Source organism: Lynx canadensis, chromosome B3, assembly GCF_007474595.2.
Source record: "Lynx canadensis isolate LIC74 chromosome B3, mLynCan4.pri.v2, whole genome shotgun sequence".
Taxonomy (NCBI): domain Eukaryota; kingdom Metazoa; phylum Chordata; class Mammalia; order Carnivora; family Felidae; genus Lynx; species Lynx canadensis.
In genome coordinates, this window is record NC_044308.2 from 132669690 (window position 1) to 132687200 (window position 17511).

General features: G+C 39.9%; 1 protein-coding gene across 1 annotated transcript in view; it reads right to left on the reverse strand.

Moving 5' to 3' along the window:
- EFCAB11 (EF-hand calcium binding domain 11) overlaps positions 1-17511 on the reverse strand; it is a 158125-nt gene that overhangs the window by 77834 nt on the left and 62780 nt on the right. The gene's annotated exons all lie outside the window — the stretch shown is intronic.

Genomic DNA, 17511 nt, shown 5'->3' on the forward strand with positions numbered 1-17511 from the left:
TCAGCCTCCCTGCAAGCTAGCAAGGTAGCCTTGCCACAGATTCATGGATGCTGGCAGCAGACCCATGATTACTGGCTCACAGACAAAGGACTCCATTACCCACGGCAGCAAGCAGCATGGGGGTCAGCACATTTGTGTCGGTTCTCTTTACCCTGAGTCCTATGGGATGATGCAGATGGGCCCAGATGGGTGCCTACACATATGGAGGGCTGCATTACGGAAGGGGAAGCCTGAGTTGAGGGAGCCGGTTTCTTTTTAAATGGTTGATAAGCATGCCTACCTTTTGTTCTGGAGGAAGACCCTGACTCTATCTTCTAAGCCTGTTCGCTATCCAAACACCTTTGAAAAGACATCCTGGAAAAAGGAAAGTCAGTGCCTCACTCGCAAGATGTTTCTTTTTTTTTTTTTTAACGTTTATTTATTTTTGAGACAGAGAGAGACAGAGCATGAATGGGGGAGGGGCAGAGAGAGAGGGAGACACAGAATCTGAAACAGGCTCCAGGCTCTGAGCTGTCAGCACAGAGCCTGACGCGGGGCTCAAACTCACGGACCGCGAGATCATGACCTGAGCCGAAGTCTGACACCCAACCGACTAAGCCACCCAGGCGCCCCACTCGCAAGATGTTTCTTTTTCTTTTTTTTTTTTTTTTAAGATGTTTCAAAACAAGAGAGGTCCACTGAGAATAGTCTCTCATTATCTGCTATGCTTTAAAATTGTTCTTTAAGAGTTTTATTATATGATGGTTTTAAATTCTATCTTGAGCCCAGATATGGCAGTCCTGTTCATAAAGCCTCTTGGAGGAATGTGTGTCTGTGTGCAGCAAAGGGTTCCCCCCAAAGGGGTGTGTCTATTAGGGTTGACAAATACGAGGTTTATAGGTTCAGGCATTCAGAAGTTTGGAAGGAATCATTCTGTTTTTTCCTCTATTAGGCCAGAATAATGATTTTTCTCTGTAATATTAGCTTGGAGTTTAATCAAGAGTTCTAAAAGACATAAAGCTCTGCTGTAAGACGGAACCATAAAAATACCGGAAGCTCTAGGAGTGGCTGCACGGCCAGCGGGCCTCCTTGATAGGATGGAAGCTCACCATTGCAGTGAAGCCACTACCGTGCATTATCCTACAATTTGCACTTTTTCCTCCCAAATCTGCCAGTTTTCCCATGTTACTAATGTACTGACCTCTTCTTCACATTACCCTGTAATTTATACCTTTTCTTTAAGTCCATCATATTCCTTGCATTACTAACGGACTGACCTCCCCTTTATGTTATCCTGCAATGTCCACCTGTTCCCCCTGACTCCATCAGATTTTTCACGTCACTCCTAATGTACTGACACCTCCCAATGTGTACTGCATTTCTTGCAATTTGTGCTCATATTTTCGGAAAAGCTGGGGGAACGCTGCATTGTTACTGAGTGTCTAGAGCTAAAGAACAGAGGCTGCTGAGAGGGAGTGCGCTGAACTTCACCACAACCCTTTGGATGGCGCTCCAGATTTAGGAAGGCGTCAGGAAGTGATTAAGTACGATGAGGGTCCTGAGCTGATGGCTAAGTACATGATGAAAAGGAAGACGAAAGTTTCCTAATCTGTCCTTTAGGAAAGCTCCGGGGGCTCTGCAGAATGAGAAAAGTCTATAACAACTAGCTTAATTTACATTTAACATATTCTTTTTTATTACATTCATATGAAAGAGATGCTTTTTCATATATTAACATTTTCTCTCAGCTTGTACTATTGCTATTTGCCGTATCTCCTCCAGGTTACTCTATGGCAGGACTTCCTACAGAATGTGCTACCTGCATGGAGTCTTAAAGGAGTGGGAGGGGTGCCTGGGTGGCTCAGTCGGTTAAGCATCCAACTTTGGCTCATGTCGTGATCTTGTGGTTCGTGGGTTTGAGCCCCGTGTTGGGCTCTGTGCTAACAGCTCAGAGCCCGAAGCCCGCTTTGGAATCTGCGTCTCCCTCTCTCTCTGCCCCTCCCCTGCTCATGCTCTGTCTGTTTCTCAAGAATAAATAAACATTAAAAAAAGAAAATTAAAAAAAAAATGAGTTGGAGATGGCCAGAGGGAGGTAATTAAGAATATTCCAGATACAGGGGCGCCTGGGTGGCTCAGTCGGTTAAGCGTCCGACTTCAGCTCAGGTCATGATCTCGCGGTCCGCGAGTTCGAGCCCCGCGTCAGGCTCTGGGCTGATGGCTCAGAGCCTGGAGACTGCTTCCGATTCTGTGTCTCCCTCTCTCTGCCCCTCCCCCGTTCATGCTGTGTCTCTCTCTGTCTCAAAAATAAATAAATGTTAAAAAAAAAAAATTAAAAAAAAAAAGAATATTCCAGATACAGAGTGCTACATGTGCAAAGGCAGAGATGCAGGTCTAAAACCTTTAGAGAACTTTAAATATTTCAGAGTGGTTGGAGTACTATATGAATAGGACAGTGGCTGAACCACGTCATGGAAGAATGCCCTTTGAAGGAATCTAGAGGTTATACTCTATGTAACTGGGAGCCATTAAAGAGTTTGAAGCAAAGAGACTCATGTGCTCACATCTGAAATCAGAATAATCTTTCTGATGGTGGTATGGAGGATATTTTAGAAGGGAAAGGATACTGGAAGTAGGGAAACTAATTGAGAGAGCACATATTAGCTTGTAAGGACATGATGAGGGCATGTGCTATGGGCTGAATTGTGTCCCCTAAAATTCATGTTGAAGTCCTCAAGGTCAGTACCTCGGAACATGACTCTGTTTGGATATAGGATCTTTAAAGGGTTAATTAGTTTAAAGTGAGGTCATTAGGGTGGCTCTAATCCATTATGACTGGTATCCAGAAAAGAGGAAAATAGGACACAGACACACAAAGAGAAGACCAGGAGAAGACACACAGAGAAGACAGCTATTTGCAAGCCAAACACACAGGCCTCAGAAAAAAACCAACCCCGCTGATATCTTGATCTCAGACTTCCAGCCTCCAGAATGGTAAGACGATAAATTTTGGTTGCTTACGCCACCCAGTCTGTGGCATTTGTTACAGCAAGTGAGCACAGCATGGATCAAGGATGGTGAGGAGGAAAATCATCTGAGACAGACCTGGGTGGTAGAATAGACCAAGTCTGATGACCAGTTGGTTTTAAGTGGTCAAGGGAAGAAATTGATTTAGAGGACTCTGGAGTGGGTAACTAGGTAGATGGTGATATTGCGAACCGAGAAGAGTAATACAAGAAAAGATCAGCAGGTCTGAAGGGGAGGACAACAGAAAGCACTTAGAACATGTGGAGTCTGAGGGGTCGATGGAGACATCCAGAAAGAGAGATGTTTAGCAGTAGAGAAAGCTATAGGGCTGGAATTCAGAAAACAGGACTGTGATAAAGACATGCAGCTGGGGGGGTCTTCCACATGGAAGGGAAGACTGTGAATGAAATCTCCCAGAGGAATGAGATTGGTAAAGGGGAGACAATTGGAAGGGTCATACAGGCAGACCCAAAGGTCCCATACAGCCACCAAAGGATACAGTAGGACCAAGTGCAAGAATGAGCACTGTCACGTACCGGTGGAAAAGGATGTTCCAGGGAGGGCGTGGTCACCAGGGTGAAGGCTGAAAAGAGGTCAGAGATTAGAGAGTATTCCTTGAATTTGGTAATTAGGAGATTACTGGTGAACTCTGCAAAATCATTCAGCAGAGCTCTCAGAGGTGGAAGCCACGCTGTACTGAGTTGAGCAATGAAGAGACTGGGGAAATGAACACGGCAAGCACAGATCACCCTTGGCTGAGTTGGAGCTGGAGGTAATGCGGGCTCCAGAGGGGGTTCTATTATTACCAGTAGCAGTGGTGCTGGTGCTGCAGAAAGGGAGGGAGTGGAGCCACTAAGCAGATGGGGGCTGCAGAGGTCATACACGAAGGTCAGAGGGTTATCTCTCCAAGACTTCCGATGTCATCCTTACAATGAGTTGTTCATGCTCCTGTTTGGGGTGGCTGATTTGAATGAGAGCAAATTCCTTTTCAAAGAGTGTTTATGGGTGGAGGTAGCCCGCAGGCTACTCTGCGGGGTGAGGGAGATCACAGCCATCCGATGTTGTGAAGGGGTAAGCTGGGTCAGAGGAAAAGAAGAGAGGGACGGTAAATCACAAAGGAAGTGGAGAGGAACTTTATCCCCTAGCGGTGTCGCCCCTCATGGCCACAACTGGGTGAATTCTAGTTGCTCTCTGTACGTTTACTCTCCCACCACGCTGCAAATTCCTTGTCTGCAGTGACCTGCCATCGTTGTAGCCTCTGCCACCCGCACAACACGAGGCATTTAGGGGGAGCTTGACCCACCCGGAATGGAAGTTCTACCACGGCTGTGTAGAGATCGGGGCCCTGGGTCTTCACCCCGATACCCAGGTTCTGCTCGCAAGGAAAGAAAGAGCCTGGTGAGCATCCACAGTGCACGTCTACACCCTCTAACGAGGCTGAGCTAGGTCAGGAAAGGCTGTGTGACCCAAGGGTCAGAGACCAGCTCTCCAGGGAGGTGACCAAAACTCTCTTTGAGCGAAGTCAAAGTTACATCCGGGGAAATAAGGTAACGAGGCCAAGAAGAGGGTTTTAAAGGGCAGAGTAAAGTAAACTGGGTGGAGATAGGATTTAATACACAAAACCTGAAAACAATTCAGAACCAGGTGGCTATGAAATGTTTGTTTGGGCTTAAGGTGCATATTATCTGACACCTTTTTCAGGACACCTTTTCCACAATTTAAAAATCTCTCAAATTGTGATGCACTTTACAATCATTGGTATCTTAGCATTGTGTCATGGTTTAATGGGCAGAATTTCTTCTTTCATTAGGGGTACATAATATGATGGTGCCCGAGGATCAATGTGTCTCAGGCTTAATGATACGGTATTTTACTCTATGAAAGGGTATAGCAGTTGTTTTGATCTGCTGCTGTAATTAGAAGTACTCAGCTTCAGCAATGGGTAAATTTTGAGTACTATCTGAAAACCAGAGTGTCTCAAAAGGCACCCCTTCATATATTAAGACATTGAGGAACTGTTTTGAGAGCCAACTGTGCACTTTAATTTACCACTCTCCAAACAGTGAGCAGTAAGGACTCTAATTGGCAGAAAGGGCTGTTATGCTATACCATGAGTGATGACATTCAGGTCCCAAAACTCAATAATAAAAAGAGCCTGATTATTGCCATTTTTTTTGTGCAGTCGTTTGTATGTCTGTAATTAAGTCTGTGCCTTCTCTCCAACACTGTGGAATGCTGATCACTTACTTCATGGGTGGGGAAGAAAAAGCCTGGAGAGTCTGCTCTTTCAAAAGTCAGAAGACACATTTTAGCTTGCAGTTAGGACAGACTAGAAGATAGCTCTGAAGAATACTTTGAGACAGTATCTTTCACCAGATGAACCCTGTGGTAACTGTGGTCTTTGAGTTTGTATTGCTTTCAGTGTTTACAGGTCAAATCTAAATTTATATATTGGAAATGTGTTCTATTTTCCCTACCGAATATGGGATGAATTGATTTATTTGCTTATTTTTAAATGCGTCTACTGGCCTTTAGAAGCTATTATTTACATAAAGGTACTTTTGAACTTTACAAACATGTTGGAGGCTACCTACTGTCCAAATATTTTAAATAAGGTATTAGATATGTACAAAGCAACATCCGTATCTGAAATAATAAAATGAAAGACAGAAATCATTGCCAAATGCCTTCCTAAATAATATTTTTGAAATAATCATTTTCACAGATCAGCTTTTGTTGTACTAAATTAAGATATACTTTCTTAAAATATTAAACCATATGAATATCTAAATGTATTTTCAATGTTTTATAGAAAGAATATGGAGTATATTTTTGGTGGCAATCAATACATCTATATTGGGCAGTTATTTTAATGGCTATTACCATTCAGTGTCTAACTTTATTTTTTTTAGCTGACCCAAGAGACAATTAACAAATGTGAGTATTTATCTTAACTTTTTTTGAGGTCTGAATTCACTTTTCATCTTGGCTTTTCTCATTTTCATCTTGTACCTGATTACTTCACAAGGCGTATGCCTCTTTTCTTTCCTTAATTGCTTTTTGTACTTCCTTCTTCATTCTGTTTTTCAATTGCTTGTTGCTAAGCGATGTGCACAACAGTAGGATATACATTCATTACCTTTGAACATGGCCCACTTGGTATTATTTTCCTCTACTCCTTTACCTCATTTGAATTGACCTCAACTGCACTTTCTGCTTTCTTTTGACCTTTCTTTTTGCCAAAACACCCATCTTCCTGTCCTTTGATCATGACTCAGGGGCTAGTGTATTCAATACTTACCCCCATTTTGTCTATGCTCTATTGTTTTTGTTAAGCTCTGGTGGCCAAACTCATTTCACAGGACTATTTCTCTTTGTTAGTCTCTCCTTTTTGTCTTACTACTTTCATTTGTATTTAAAGACATTAGAAAGACACCTCTTCTTTGATGAAATTTAGGTCATTTCTTATTATTTTCCTTTGATCACTTCTGTTGTTGCGGATGTCGGTTCGTCTCAGTACCCTGGCACCTGCTACTCTCTTATAATATCAATTCTGGTATAATCTGATAAAACCACATCACTTACTCAACGTAAATTTGTTCAATTTTGCAATGACCTATAATGTATTTAATTTATTTAGCCACGGTAAACTGCCAAAAAAAAAAAAAGCTCCCCCCGCCCAAACCAAGCAACCAAAAAACACCCGAACACCTCAATTAGTTACGAACATGTACCATAATTTTCTTTTTATGTACATGTCTGAATAAACATTTTTGAAGAATGCAGAGTATGCGTCACCTTTACCAAATGAGGCTAACTTATACTGGTGGCCTCATACGGACTCTTGTTCCATTATTATTGTTAGAGACCATTATTTCTTTAAAAATTTTTTTTAATGTTATTTATTTTTGAGAGAGAGAAAGAGAGGGAACGCACACACAAGTGGGGGAGGGGCAGAGAGAGAGAGAGAGAGAGAGAGAGAGAGAGAGGAGACACAGAATCTGAAGCAGGTTCCAGGCTCTGAGCTGTCAGCACAGAGACCGACGCGGGGCTTGAACTCACGAACCATGAGATCACGACCTGAACCGAAGTCAGATACTCAACTGAGTGAGCCACCCAGGCGCCCCAACAATAATTTCTTTTCTTTTCTTTTCTTTTCTTTTCTTTTCTTTTCTTTGCTTTGCTTTGCTTTGCTTTGCTTTGCTTTGCTTTGCTTTTCTTTGCTTTGCTTTTCTTTGCTTTTCTTTGCTTTTCTTTTCTTTCTTTCTTTCATTTAAGTATTTTTTTAATGTTTATTTATTTCTGAGACAAAGAGCATGAGTGGGGAGGGGCAGAGAGGGAGGGAGACACAGAATCTGAAACAGGCTCCAGGCTCAGAGCTGTCAGCACAGAGCCCGACCCAGGGCCTCAAGCTCGCAGACTGTGAGATCATGACCTGAGCCAAAGTCGGTTGCTCAACTGACTCACGCAGGTGCCCCTGACAGTGATTTCTAAGAAGGATGTGGATGGGTTTATGATTCAGGGTTCCCTAATATTCAGCTTGACTCAATCTGGCCATAACCTTATAAGGCCTTGCTATTCTAATTCTAAAATATTTTTTTCCAATGTTTATTTACTTTTGGGAGAGAGAGGGTGCAAGCTGGAGAGGAGCAGAGAAAGGGAAGCAGAGGCTCTGAAGCAGGCTCCAGGCTCTGAGCTGTCAGAGCCCAACGTGAGGCTTGAGCTCATCAACTGTGAGATCATGACCTGAGCCAAAGTAAGACGCTTAACTGACTGAGCCACCCAGGCGACCCTTGCTGTTCTAATTCTAAAAAGAGACAAGTGATACTTCTTTTCCTATTATGACACGGGGATGTCACAGAGTTACAGAAGAGCTTTAAACAAGATTCAATATATATAAACTCCCTGGAACAAACCTGTTCTATCAGAAATGTCAGACGTGTATGGGTATATAGGTTACTACAGGTCTATTCTGTTTCACATCTGGCCTATTAATAATTTTTATTTCCGTTTATTCTAAATTTTGCAAGTATATCTTTCTTAATATTTATTGTAGGACTCCTTTCTCTTGAATACTGGATTGCATAACCAAGTGAAAGAACTCAAATTATTAACTGACCTCATAATCAAAGGATCTCATATTTCAAATTGATCCTAAACTGAGAATTTACTTCCACTTTTTTCTCTTGAAGGTGGTTTATAAGTTGAAAAATGATAATAAAAACTAAATAATAAAATGGAAAAAAATGTTGACTACTTAAAAGGAAACAAATGATAGAAACATGCCAGCTATAACTATCTATAAACTCTATGGCTTACTGAGAGGCAGTTAGTGTAGTTATTAAGAGAACAGGCTTGGGGATTAGTCAGCTTGGTTATCTTCGCTATTTCACTAAAATGAAACAAGTATTACTTATGAGGCAATAGAACACAGTAGTTAAGAATGTAAGCTTGAAAATTTACACAATGAGTTAAGAACAGTCAAGACAATTCCAAAGAAATTACGAAGCTCTAAAAGTTATGCTACCAGATTATCAAGACTTATTAAAAAGGTATATAATCAGGAGAGTGTGCTATTGGCAAGAGGACAGACAAACAGACCAGTGTAAAATAACAAAGACCTGGGAAGGGCTAATGTTACAGTCCCTAAAGTCCAAAGGCTGTCTAGAGGCAGAAACCTTTCTTGGAGGTCCTGAGTCTTTTTTCTTATGTCCCTCAAGTGATTAGATAAGGCCCACTCACATTATGAAGGGTAATCTGCTTTACTCAAAGTCTAATGATTTAAACGTTTTTTTTTTATTTTTTAACTTTATTTTTTTATTTTGAGAGAGAGAGCAAGCACGTGAGCAGAAGAAAGGGGCAGAGGAAGAGGGAGAGGGAGAATCTTAAGCAGGCCCCACGCTCAGTGTGGAGCCTGACACAGGGCTCAATTCCAAGACCCTGGGATCATGACCTGAGCCAAAATCAAGAGTCAGATGCTAAGTCAAAAGAGCCACCCAGGTGACCCTGTAAAGATTTAAATGGTAATCACATCTTACAAATATCTTTGCTGCAATATCTGGACTGCTGTTTGATCAAAAACTGGGAAGTATGGCCTAGCCAAGTTCAAACCATCACTCTTGGCATTAGGCAAAGATTTCTAAAATCTAAAACCAAAAAAAAAAAATCATGAATCAGTTGAAAATTGATAACTTGGACTTCAAAATAAAAGACTTCTCTCTTTTAGGGATACCCGGGTGGCTTCAGGGACACAAAAATAAAAGTCATAGACTGAGCCTGTATCTGGCATATGTTAAAATCTCTTACAACTTAGTACTTAAAAATTTTTTTAAAATATGGGCAAAAGATTTGAACATCTACTTCATTACAAGAGATATGGATGGCCAACAAAAACAAGAAAAATTGTTTAAGTCATGAGGGAAGTGTAAATTAAGAGTACACAGAGATACCACTATACATCTATTAGAAATGGCTAAAAAACAAAACAAAATAAAAAATTAACAATTCCAAGTGCCAGCAACAATGAACAACTGGCAATCTTGTATCTCGCTAGTAAGAATACAAAATGCTTTGCCAGTTTCTTCTAAAATTAAAACATAAACCTATCACGTGACTCAGAAATGGCCTTAGTTAACCCCAAAGAAACGAAGACAACCATCCAAACAAAAACTGGAACACAAATGTTCATAGCAGCATTTTTCATAAATGCCCCAAACTGGAAACAACCCAGTGTCAAACTGTAGTAGAATTCATACAATAGCACGTGACTCAGCAATTACGGGGAACTAACCACTGACACATGCGACGACAGGGGTGAATTTCAAACGCATTATGTGAAGTGAGAGAAACCGATACAAGAGATTACTGTGCGACTCCATTTATGTGACAGTCTGGAAAAGGCAATAATACAAGGATGGAAATAAGATTGGTGGTGTCAGAGTTTGGGAGGAGAGGCAGGGAACTCAAAGGAATAGAAATATTTCATATGTCGATTGTGGGGCTGGTTACACAGCTATATATATATTTGTCAAAACTCATGACTGTACACCTATTAATATAATTCTGTGATATGTAAATTATACCTTAAGAAGGCTCATTTTTAAAAATTAGAAGTGAAAGAAAACTAAAGCAATGAAAGAAATTTACATTAGGGTAAAATTTAGTGGGAGAAAAAAATAGAAACAGGAGTTCAAAAAAGAAGAATCTAAATCTTCACACTGTTTTTTTTTTTTTAATTTTTTTTTTCAACGTTTATTTATTTTTGGGACAGAGAGAGACAGAACATGAATGGGGGAGGGGCAGAGAGAGAGGGAGACACAGAATCGGAAACAGGCTCCAGGCTCCGAGCCATCAGCCCAGAGCCCGACGCGGGGCTCGAACTCACGGACCGCGAGATCGTGACCTGGCTGAAGTCGGACGCTTAACCGACTGCGCCACCCAGGCGCCCCTCTTCACACATTTTTGAGGGAAAAGTGATGAGTTTCAAATCACAATGATACTTAGATTCCACTGGATACACTTAAGGGTGATACGACAGTTTTATTTTGAAATCTCAGTATTTACAATACACTGGAAGTTATATGCTTGGCAAACATTTAAAAAGTTTTGGCTACCAATCTAAAAATGAACAAGGAAGTACACTGTTTTTAAGAATTCGTTTAGAGAAATACAAAGACCACCACCCTAGGCCACGCCAGAGATGGTTTACAGGTGTGACAACATATTGAGCCCCAAAGCCTCTTCTCGGGCAGGCAGGCAGTCTGCCTTCAGTCAAAAGCAACTTGTCTACATAAATGTGTTTTATAAATACTCTTATTGTCTATGAGGGCAATAAGGTGAAAAAGACTGTAAAGCACTGCCCTTGAGAAATTCTTCCACGTGTGAGTAAGTGGAAAGGTAAAGAACGCTAAACTGTAGCATTTAGTTGAAATAGCGAATCACTAAAAACAGTATCAATGTCCATCCATAGGAAAGTGTATAAATAAAATGTAGAATTATCTTTCGGTGAGGTTTTATATAGCAATGAAAATGCATGAACTCCAAGGGCTACATGTATTATTGATGAATCTCAAAAACTTAATGTTGGGCGAAAAAATCAAGATCTTGGCTATGAACAATACGATACCATGTATGTAACACTGGAAAACATGCAAAACAAGATAACATATTGTTTACGGATAAATATCTATGCAGTTGTATTAAACATGTACAAGATTGATAAATACCAAAATATAGAGTATCACAGTTCACTCTAGAGAGAAAGGGTAAAGAATCAGGGAAGGATGCATAGGGATTTTCAACTCTACATGTGCAATTTTATTTCTTTTAAAAATCTGAAGTAAACATGGCAAATGTTAAGACTGGATAAAGCTAGGTGGCTGATGCACAAGAGTTACATTGCATTACTATCTATACCTTTCTGTGTTTAATATATTTATAATGAGCACACACAAAAAATGAAAGCATGCACTTGGTATCTTGAAATTTGGTAGGAGTCCCAGTTTAAAATAGATTTGACAATTTATGACAAATACACAATCCTCAGAGCCCAAAGCATCAGAAAACTTAACCAAGCCTACAAATGAAATAGAACCATTATTTATTTTTTCATTAGTTGCTTATTGGAACCCAAATCCAACGTCAGTCTGGATACCCTTTTTGAGGTCTAAGAAACCCAAAGAAAATCTTACACGCTTGAATGATAAAGATCATATATCATATCTAACATAAATAACTTATTTTTGTTGTTTTTAAACCATTTTATTTAATTTCTTTTTTTAATTTACATCCAAGTTAGTTACCATATAGTGCAACAATGATTTTAGAAGTAGATTTCTTAATGCCCGTTACCCATTTAGCCCATCCCCCTTCCCACAATCCCTCCAGTAACCCTCTGTTTGTTCTCCATATTTATGAGTCTCTTATGCTTTGTCCCCCTCCCTGTTTTTATATTATTTTTGCTTCCCTTCCCTTTTGTTCATCTGTTTTGTCTCTCAAAGTCCTCATGAGTGAAGTCATATGATTTTTGTCTTTCTCTGACTAATTTCACTTAGCATAATACCCTCCAGTTCTATTCATGTAGTTGCAAATGGCAAGATTTCATTCTTTTTGTGTATATATATATATATATATATACACACATATATATACACCACATCTTCTTTGTCCATTCATCCATTGATGGACATCCATCGATGTCTCTTTCCATACTTTGGCTATTGTTGATAGTGCTGCTATAAACATTGGGGTGCATGTGCCCCTTTGAAACACCATACCTGTACCCCTTGGATAAATACCTAGTAGCACAATTGCGGGGTTGCAGGGTAGTTCTATTTTTAGTTTTTTGAGAAACCTCCATCCTGTTTTCCAGAGTGGCTACACCAGTTTGCATTCCCACCAGCAATGCAAAAGAGATCCTCTCCGCATCCTCACCAACATCTGTTGTTGCCTGAGTTGTTAAGGTTAGCCATTCTGATAGGTGTGAGGTGGTATCTCATTGTGGTTTTGATTTGTATTTCCCTGATGATGAGTGATATTTAGCATTTTTTCATGTGTCAGTTGGCCATCTGGATGTCTTCTTTGGAGAAGTGTCTATTCATGTCTTTTGCCCATTTCTTCACTGGATTGTTTTTTTGGGTGTTGAGTTTGATAAGTTCTTTATACATTTTGGATACTAACCCTTTATCTGGTATGTCATTTACAAATACCTTCTCCCATTCTGTCGGTTGCCTTTTAGTTTTGCTGATTGTTTCCTTCGCTCTGCAGAAGCTTTTTATTTTGATGAGGTCCCAATAGTTCATTTTTGCTTTTGTTTCCCTTGCTTCTGGAGATGTGTTGAATAAAAAGTTGCTGCGGCCAAAGTCAAAGAGGTTTTTGCCTGCTTTCCCCTCGAGGATTTTGATGGCTTCCTGTCTTACATTGAGGTCTTTCATCCATTTTGAGTTTATTTTTGTGTATGGGGGTAAGAAAGTGGTCCAGGCTCATTCTTCTGCATGTTGCTGTACAGTTTTCCCAGCACTATTTGCTGAAGAGACTGTCTTTATTCCATTGGATATTCTTTCCTGCTTTGTCAAAGATTAGTTGGCCATATGTTTGTGGGTCTGTTTCCGGGTTCTCTATTCTGTTCCATCGATCTGAGTGTCTGTTTTTGTGCCAGTACCATAGTGCCTTGATGATTACAGCTTTGTAATACAGCTTGAAGTCTGGGATTGTGATGCCTCCTGCTTTGGTTTTCTTTTTCAAGATTGCTTTGGCTATTTGCGGTCTTTTCTGATTCCATACAAATTTTAGGATTGTTTGTTCTAACTCTGTGAAGAATGCTGGTGCTATTTTGATAGGTATTGTATTGAATATATAGATTGCTTTGGATAGTATTGACATTTTAACAATATTTGTTCTTCCTATCCAGGAGCATGGAATATTTTCCTTTTTTGTGTGTGTGTCTTCTTCAATTTCTTCCATAAGCTTTCTATCGTTTTCAGTGTATAGATTTTTAACCTCTTTGGTTAGATTTATTCCTAGGTGTTTTACGGTTTTTGGTGCTATTGTAAATGGAATCAATTCCTTAATTTCTCTTTCTGTTGCTTCACTGTTGGTGTATAGGAATGCAATCAATCTCTGTGTATTGATTTTATATCCTGCATCTTTGCTGAATTCATGGATCAGTTCTAGCAGTTTTTTGGTGGAATCTTTTGGGTTTTCTATATCAAGTATGACGTCTGTGAAGAGTGAAAGTTTGACCTCCTCTTGGCCAATCTGGATGCCTTTTATTTCTTTGTGTTGTCTGCTGAGGCTAAGACTTCCAATACTATGTTGAATAACAGTGGTGAGAGTGGACATCCCTGTTATGTTCCTGACCTTGGGGCGAGGGGGGAGCTCTCAGTTTTTCCCCATTGAGGGTGATATTAACATTGGGTCTTTCATATATGGCTTTTATGATCTTGAGGTATGATCCTTCTATTCCTACTTTCTTGAGGGTTTTTATCAAGAAATGATCCTATATTTGGTCAAATGCTTTCTTTGCACCTACTGAAAGGATTATATGGTTTTTGTCCCTTCCTTTCTTGATGTGATGAATCACATTGATTGTTTTGTGGATATTGAACCAGCCCTGCACCCCAGGTATAAATCCCACTTGGTCGTGATGAATAATTTTTTTAATGTATTGTTGGATCTGGTTGGCTAATATCTTGTTGAGGATTTTTGCATCCATGTGCATCAAGGAAATTGGTCTATAGCTCTCCTTTTTAGTGGGATCTTTGGTTTTGGAATCAAGGTAATGCTGGCTTCACAGAAAGAGTTTGGAAGTTTTCCTTCCATTTCTATTTTTTTGGAACAGTTTCAAGAGAATAGGTGTTAACTCTTCCTTAAATGTTTGGTAGAATTCCCCTGTAAAGCCATCTGGCCCTGGACTCTTGTTTTTTTGGAGATTTTTGACTACTAATTCGATTTCTTTACTGGTTATGAGTACATAACTTATTTTTCTGTGGTCTTTAACAAATTCACTGATTCACTCAACAAGAACTAAGCCATCACGTGCTTTGGGCTAACTTGAACCTCCAGAGGTAATCAAGATAGAATAGATAACATCATTTTATATTCAACTGTGAGAAACAAACAATGAGAAAAGATAGTGTCAGAGATTGGTAAGTGCTGTGAATGCTATAACACCAGTAGTAGAGATTTAGTAGAGTGGTGAGGAGGTGAGGCAGGGCAAAGTCACTTTGGACAGGGAAGGCTTTTACCGTTGATGCAATGTTTAAATTTTTTTTAATGTTTATTTTATTTTTGAGAGAGACAGAGACAGAGCGTGAGCAGGGGAGGGGCAGAGAGAGAGAGGAAGACACAGAATCTGAAGCACGTTCCAGGCTCTGAGGTGTCAGCACAGAGCCCGACGCGGGGCTCGAGCTCACTCACAAACTGCGAGATCATGACCTGAGCAGAAGTTGGATGCTTAACTGAGCCACCCAAGTGCTCCTGCTAATGCAATGTTTAAACAGGGAACCACAACTGCAAAGACCCGAATAGAAGGTAGCAAAGGTGTCTAGATGTCTGAGACCACATTAGCATTAACAAAATAGACATAAGCCTTCTAAGCCTATAGAAATACAAGGACATTTATTATCATGCAGTAGTTTGCAAGTTTTACGATTCTTTTAAAAAAGTTAAAACTAGAAATAATTTGTTTCCTATCCATGAATATTTAAATAAGTTTCACAGCTCAGTCATATATCAACACTTCTGATATGGTATTTAAGTAAAAACAATTATTACAGCATGATACTGAAATAGAATCACTGAAAATAAATAATAAGGAATCCTTAAGGTATTTACTGAATGACACTGGTAAAACTCAACTTTTTCCTAACATATGTACCAACCATTGAGAAAAGACAACAGGCTGTAAATATATTCTTGGGAACAGGTGTTATGGAATAAAGCAAGCAGGCTTAGGCAGGGATCAAAAAAGCAGGTGATTCTGAACAGTGAAATAATATTACGGTAGGACATTAAACATCTGTATCATATTTCAGCACATGTGTTAACACTCCAACTTTTCTTGAAGCTATAATGTATTTTCTTGGGAACGGATATAAATAGTGGATCTCTTCATTTCAGTCAGAAAAGAAATAATCTAAAGTACACTTACAGAGAGGCAAGCTCCATCAGTCATGCCAGTTATCAGCTATATCCCAGATGGTCATCTAGGGGCATTTAAAGACCATTCTCTACGTCATTGTCCAATCTCCTGAGTAGACAATATGGCTAGCACAATGATGAGAATTACAAGGAGGGAAATAAAATGCTGAAAATACTGCCCTGTCTTTGTTCATAAACCATGGTGCAGTGGTACCTCCTTTGTTGGCAGTCCTAATTGCTACAGCCCAGAAGATACCAAAAGGAGGTATAGAAAGAATAGTGGAACTAAATTAGTGGTCAAGGACCAAACAAGCAGTCTGTAGGGATATGGAAAAAAACTGATTCAGATCCTCTAATCCAGAAACACAAAGGTTGAGAAAAGCTTAGGAGATAAAGAAAGGTTTGTGTATGATAATGAGAATAATTTTTCAAACCTAAAAATTAAGAGCCATGAAGCAACACTGAAGAATAAAAGAGGTTATATGAAGACAATTTTCTTTTATTTTTTATTTTTTTAACGTTTTATTTATTTTTGAGACAGTGAGAGACAGAGCATGAACAGGGGAGGGGCAGAGAGAGGGAGACACAGAATCTGAAACAGGCTCCAGGCTCTGAGCCGTCAGCACAGAGCCCGACGCGGGCTCGAACTCACGGACCGAGAGATCATGACGTGAGCCGAAGTCGGCCGCCTAACCGACTGAGCCACCCAGGCACCCCGAAGACAATTTCTTTTAATGACAGTTTTATGGAAATGTGTGAAACATGTTATCCATGAGGTGGGACAAAATGAAAATGAGAAAACACACACCATAAAACATTTGATAAGTCACAGAACCTAAAACCCGAGTTTGAATCCTGATTTACTACGTATTAGCTGTGCAACCATGGACAAGTTTCTTAACCTCTTTGTGTCTCAGTTCCTCACCCAGGAAACGGTTGTTGTGAGGATGAAATGAATAAAGAACAGTGCTTGCCACATAGCAAGTGCTTTAAAAACTTTAGCTGTAAGTCTGTGTGCAAAAAAAGAGTTGATTACTCTCCTGCTTATAAGGATAGCCCTTGGCTGGCATCTGGGAACTTGGATTTCCAGAAGTTTCTCACCAACATCAACTCCTAAGAGTGGATCGCTGTGCTTAAAACAACGTGTGCAACAATATGGTTTAGGTTGAACACATGCTTTCCTTCTGGGATTCTGGAATTTTGGTACACGCCAGGTAGAGACTGTTTGCATAATCATCCCAATAAAACTCCCGGATGCTGAGTCTTGAATGAGCCTCCCAGGTTGGCAACACCTGATGCATGTGGTCACAACTTGCCGTTGGGAGAATTAAGCATGTCTGGTGTGACTTCACTGAGAGAGGACCCTTGAAAGCTTGCACCTGGTCTCCCCTGGACTACACCCCACGTGCCTCTCCCTTTGCTAATTTTGCTTTGTATCCTCTTCCTGTTACAAATTGTAGCCGTAAATAAATTACATGCTGAGCTCTTCCAGCGAATCATCAAACCTGGTGGTGGCGGCCTTGGAGACCCATCAGCAGTCAAACATAATTATTTTATACTTGATGTAAGTATAGTAAAAATGCATGTTAATAAATCTTGAAGACAAGTTCAAGAAAAGTGGTTTTTAGATATAATACCTTGATGAAAACAGAAAACGTTGTACTGTTTCTCTCATAAATAGATGAAATTAAAAAGTTGAAAGTCAGTGGCATGTTCATTAAATTATATCACTATTTCCTGACAATATGCTTTTACATCACATGAAAGTAAGTAATTAGCTTACACCTTCTTTTTTTTAAAGTTTTTTTAAAATTTTATTTATTGGGGAGGGGCATAAAAAGAGGGAGAAAGAGAATCTGAAGCAGGCTC